We start from the raw sequence: 6,438 nt of genomic DNA, 5'->3' as shown, positions 1-6,438 counted from the left end.
AAGCTTCAGGGCAGGAATGAGAACATTCTATCGTCCACAGACAAGATTCAGGGGTTTATGGGCAAGCTTATCCTATGGCAGGAGGCTTTGGAACAGGGTTCCATGGAGATGTTCCCACTGGCATCAGCCGCGCCACAGGCAGCTAGGGAGCACGCTTTATTTGCTGAACACCTTCAGACATTAAAAGAGAGGTTTGAGCGCTACTTTCCACGTGTGGCCGACATCGAGGACTTTGACTGGATTCGAGCCCATTCAATCAGGAATCCTCAACAGAAAAGCTCATTTTGAGGGAGAGAGAGGAATGTGCAGAGCTCCGGATGGACCGCACAATGAAACTCAAATTTAGTGAGCTCTGAACTTTTTGGAACATTATGAAGAGCCGTGTAATAAATGCAAGATATCAAAACTCAAGCTTGTCTTGTGAGGGAAATTTATTCAATAAGAAAAAACGCTCAAACGTTTTGCAGGTGAATAGTCTACACATGTGCGCGTCTTTTAGCAAAGTTGTGTGCAAAGTCTTTTACCACACTCTTTACATCTAAACTGCGCGCATATTCATTTTCTATGCTAAGGATGGCCAGACCTGACAGGCTCTCTTGTGACATGGATTATGAGATATGTTTTGATCAGTTTCAGCTTGGAAAATGACCTTTCAGCGCTTGCGACAGTCACGGGTATTGTCAGAAATAATTTGATGGCCGTGGCTACATCAGGCACACTTGATAGTATGGAGTTGTGTTTTATTATTAGCGTGTTCGCTAAATCATAAATGGAGCCATTTTTTGTCGTGTGAATCTTGTAGAAAGCAATGACTGTACGTTTTACACGATCATAATATGTATATAACTGAAATACAATGACTTATTGTAACTTTGATTGTTTTTTTGTATGTTTAAATAGTCAAACGCAATCGCTGCAACTGCACGATACTACTGTCGCATACGTTATCTTGTTTGCTAATAATGTCAGCTATGTAGGCTAATATATTTTATAATTAAGCACTTTTTCTACTTTCTCTTTTTTTTGAAGTTTCACTCCATTTCAATGTTGTCAGCTTGATAGGAAGTCAATAAAGGAGCAAGGCTAATTTTCCTGGCTCTTGGAAAGGAGGCTCTGTTAACGCTAGGAAGCACAACACAGACAGAGCAGTACAGCTGTCAAAGTATAGGCTAACGTTAGCTACGTGGTACAGTAATGTTAGCTATAGCAAACAGTACAATACCTGTCTCTTCTGGCAGATGAGTGCATCCTTCACCGGCTGGTCGAAAAAGACATTTGTAATTTTGGGAAGTTTGGCATTTAATTCAGAAATGTTCTGTTTTGAATGCCGCTTTTGGGCACCGCTTTTAAATATGCGTTTCATTTTTCCTACGCTACAGTTAGCTACCTATTTGCAGCGGGCTCGCCGGTCTGTGTGACCATCTGACCTACTTCGTCATGTCACTTGCCTAGCTAACAAAGAAAGCACAATTAAATATACTTTCCTTTTTTGTAATTATTCTGACACCTTCAGTTTCGCCAACGCACCAAACAGTTTAATTGAATAAAAAAATTGTTGAAGAAAGGGTTTTACTTCGCCTCTTCACTAACGGAAAGACTAAGTTTAATTATAAATAAAGTAAAGTAAGCAAACAGCGCTTGATCGGCCATGACTGACGTCAACGCAGCAAACCACGAGAAGCTGGAATGTCCGACTTTACAGAGACGTTTTCAACTCCTCCCCGACTGCAAGCGGCTACTCTCGCCGGTCGTTTCATGCAGCCGCAGTCCATGTCGAACGCACCTAATGTTCTGCTAGAGGTAGTCACGCGAGGTTTCGTGACGTTAGTGACGTAAGTAGTGTCATTGACTGTGGCTAGCAAGTTAGCCACGGTTAGCTTCAGTTTTCGCCACAAAAACGAAATTTCTACTTAAACCGTGCAACGGAACGTAAATCCCAATAGAAGCAACTCAATCGCTACCAAGACGAAACTTTTGACACCTAGGTTGTCTATGTAGGCCAAATATTGAGTTTTAGGGGGGCAAAAAGAATAATAATAATAAATATAGCTGCAAGCAGCAATGAGGTGGCCAAGCAGTCACATGAACCAGAAAACGTTTTAGACATCCTCAGAACAGTGTTCCGAGCACATGCAGCAAGTTTGGTGTGAATCCATCAAAGATTTGCTGAGATACGACCCAACTTCCTGTTTGCTGGCTTAACTGCACATTTTGATTGGCTGTACCGGGCAAACGGTTTAGAAAATCTAAAAACCATGTGATGCGCTTTGTGAGGCTTGGTCTGAAGATAATCTCTGCCAAATTTGGTGAGGATTGGACACACTTGCTAGGAGGAGTAAAGAACTCAAAATGGCGGCCGCATCAATTCGGCTGTTATCACAAGTTATCATGTGTCACGCACGGGATGTCCCAAGATATCATGAGACAAAGGAATCACTTAATAAAGGCTAACAAACCAACAGTTATTGGCAAAAACACATTTTCAATGTTTGTAATGTGTAATGTGTTTCAAATGAATGCTGTCATCAGAAGCCTGGTAACAACCCGATTCATTTTGAATCAGGTGTGTTGGAAGAGCTAAACTTATCAAACGTGACAGGGTCCCCAGGACCAGGGTTGATATTGGATACTCAACCCTTGTCGTCAGTACCCACTGTCCTATGTGTTTTTGATGTTTCCCTTCTCCAACACACATGATTGAAATGATTGGGTTGTTGCAAGCTCTGTGGAAGCCTGATAACAAGCATTAATTTGAATGAGGTATACTGAAGCATCTAAAACATACAGGGACATGGACCCTGATGACAGGGATTGAACACCCCTGCTCTATACTGTCATCTGTTTCTGACACCTCTATTTTAGGATGAATGTTGACAGTTGACAATATAGTACTTGATTCAGGGCTTCTTGAACAAGTTAGCAAGCCCTTTGAGTATGACTGCAGGAAATCCAGACATTAATAAAATATAATTTATTTCTGCCCCCCTAAACACTTTCTCGCAAGAAGTCCCACAGATTCAATTTCTAATGTCTCCATTTTGTTATACTGTTGGTGTTATTCCTGTCTGAGCATTTTTGCTAATAAAGTTCACCATTTGTGTCACTCTATTGACGTGAAGCCCTGTGCAGTTTTTTATGGAAGGAAAATAAAGTAGGATTGTTGATGACCAATTGGTGTTTGGTGTTTTGTTAGTCTATTTACCTATCTATTTCAGTTAAACTGTCTCTGCCTGGTGGTCTATGTGTTGCAATAATTAGCCTACAAATTATATAATTTTTTTTGATTGTTTATGTCAATCCTGCCTTTACTGACATACATTTTAAGTTGAAGTTTCAAGTTATTTCAATTTGCCATTTATAACAATTACAAGTAGGCTGCATTAGAATTGTTTTCTTCCTGCACCTCTTTAAAATCTCTAGCAGCCTATCTAAACCTTTAGTAACGTTTCCGATTACATATTAGTTTGGACTCAATGCAAACAGCTTGTAGGTGGTGTATGCACCTTTAAATTGCGACCCGCCAACCAAAGAAGAAGAATCTAACTCAACGTGGAAGAAGACGATCTAAACCTCACTTTGGATTCTCGACAGACAGGTGGGCTACGCTTTGAATATGTCTCAAGAAAATTAAATCTATATGGGGATATGTCGTTAGTCATTTTAGTCTTGAACAATGTATGAAAATATAACTGACTGTTAAATGTTAATATCGCTCTGGATAAGAGCGTCTGTTAAATGAGTAAATGTAATATAAAATGGTATCTTCATGAAAGTCAGTTGGTTTAGCTAACTGTTAGCTAGCTAAATGTGGAAATGAGGCCTACCTCATGCCACGTGGGAAACGGCAGATAAAGTTAGAGCTAGCCTAGCTAAATTGGTCGTCCTGTAGTTAAAGCTAACAGGTTGATATCAGTTTGAACTACGTAATGTTAAACCTATATCGTAAGGTGCTTGTTCTTTGGAATGTATTCAATAACGTCAGGTAGTTAGTCTGGCTACGGTTGGAGATGGTAGCTACATACTAGCATACATTTTAAATATGTTCGTCTTTTCTATGAAATATGTCAACTAAACTAAGCAGCAAACGGTGCTACTGTAGGATTGTGTAACTGGGTAATGGAGAATAATACAAGGTTAAATATCGGACCAAGTTATTTGTAGTTTAATGTAAGTAATGATGCAAGTAATGATGCAATCACAAAATACACAATGAAAACAACACAAGATGTTCGTAGTCTAGTACAATGAATCAGTCGATGATGCAACAGCAGTCTCACAGAATAGAACAAACGAAGGCCTTCGTTGAGAAAGTGGTTGTGACAGAGATCAGAGACAGTTCTGCCCACACCAAGTTCTGTCTCCAGGAGAAGGGGTGAGGCAGACCAGGCCAGGGTCGATGATGTATGGGGGAAGGTGAGGCAGGGTCTCCAAGGGGAAGGGGTAGATCATCCAGTGTGAAAGGGGGGGGGGGCAGGGTCTCCAAGGGGAGGGGTAGTGTGAAAGGGGGGGGGGGGGGGGGGCAGGGTCTCCAAGGGAATGTGACCTCAGAACAGAGTATATCCAAAGGTGGTCAGTCCGGCTGATCTGACCCGTCCTTAAGCAGAGAAGAGTTACTGTCCCAACATTACCTTATCTCCCAAGTTGACACTTTTACTCCCAAGCGCTGAGAGGCCCTATTGTGGTCACTGCGGTCCCTGAGCATTACAAACTCGCCTCCCAAAACAGTCTGCCTGACATCGGCATTCTTGCCCACACACCGAAGTTACAATTTAGCATGATCTTACTTTACACAGATACATTTCAGCACGACCTTACTTGCACAGAAAGCATCCTGTTGCATGATCTCATATGTTCTTTATTAAATCAATTGATCACAATTGGATACATGTTTTAGTATAGAGCATTACATAATGTGTATAGTCAAACTACATGGCACAGGTGTTTTCAGATATTTTAAATCTGTGTTTGTTGATTCTATGAAAACTTAAAATATCTTGTTTAATTTTGTTTTTAAATGTTTCGAATCTATTTTTCTTTCTTATTTTTCTCCTCAATGTCTTCTTTTTTATTATTGCTTAACCATACCTTTCTACTCTGCTTGATTATAATTTTCTCATTTTATTACTCTTTAGCATTGATTACTGATTCTATGTGGATATTTTAAATTTGTGTTTGTTGTCACACCCTTTTAGAGGGTGTGAAAGGAGGGATTTATTTGAACTTAACAATATCTGCTTTGAATCCTCAAATGTGTTCTTGATTTCAGTATTTGTGTTTAATCATTGGTGTTCGACTGTTCGCAAACTCATCTGACTCAATTACTGCTTGCTCATGGAGATATTTTAAATTTGTCTTTGTTGTCTCACCCTTTAAAGGGTGTGAAAGGAGGGATCCTAGAAACTTTAAAATATCTGAAAACACCTGTGCCATGTAGTTTGACTATGGTTCTTAATGCCCTCTAAGTTTTGCTGTACTCTGTTTTCATTACACGTTTTATTTTTTCCAGATTCCGTGATCTTACCTGACCTCTACTGTTTGATCTCACTGGGATATTTTACATTTGTGTTGGTTGTCACACCCTTTAGAGGGTGTGAAAGGAGGGATTTATTTGAACTTAAAATATCCCCTTTATTACCTTTCATTTTCAGTATCTGTATTTACGTAAATTCAGTGAACTCCCTGATCATAGAGATATTTTAAAATTGTATGTCTGTTGTCACACCCTTTAAAGGGTGTGAAAGGAGGGATCCTTTGAAACTTTAAAATATCCAGTTTTAATGTGTCAAAGGAGGGATTTGTGAAGGAACGATAACATACTGCTAATTAATGCTGCTATACCAATCACTACCTTATATACACATATATTAGGTAATGCTCTATACTAAAACATGTATCCAATTGTGATCAATTGATTAAATAAAGAACATGAGATCATGCAACAGGATGCTTTCTGCACAGCAAAAACGTCAGAGTTATTTCAACTCCCATAGTGTTAAATTTAACACTTTCCCTGAGTTTAAATAATCCTCACCAGTTCAGAGTTAAAGCAACACTTTGGATAGTGTTAATATTTTAACTCCATAATAGTTTTAAAAATGTAACACTCAGAGTGTTGTTTCTTAACACATTTAAGAGTAATTTTTACACTAAACTAGTGTTATTCCTTTTCACTGGAGGTGTTAATTCCTAACATTCACAGTGTTATTTTATGACACTTTAAATCGTATTTTTAACTCTTAATCGTGTTACTCCCTTACTCTGAAAGTGTTAATTTAAATCATTCAGTGTTATTATAACACTTTAAAGTGTATTCATGACAGTTGTGTTACATTCAATGTTCTGAAAATGCTTTTTCACTACAAGAAAAAGGAAAAAAATAAACATACGATTAATTCATCTTTTTTAATAAAGACAAAATATCCAAGCACCATACAACTG

Source organism: Osmerus mordax, chromosome 12 (assembly GCF_038355195.1).
Source record: "Osmerus mordax isolate fOsmMor3 chromosome 12, fOsmMor3.pri, whole genome shotgun sequence".
NCBI lineage: Eukaryota > Metazoa > Chordata > Actinopteri > Osmeriformes > Osmeridae > Osmerus > Osmerus mordax.
The sequence above is the reverse complement of the archived record's forward strand: the minus strand, read 5'-3'. Positions refer to the sequence as shown.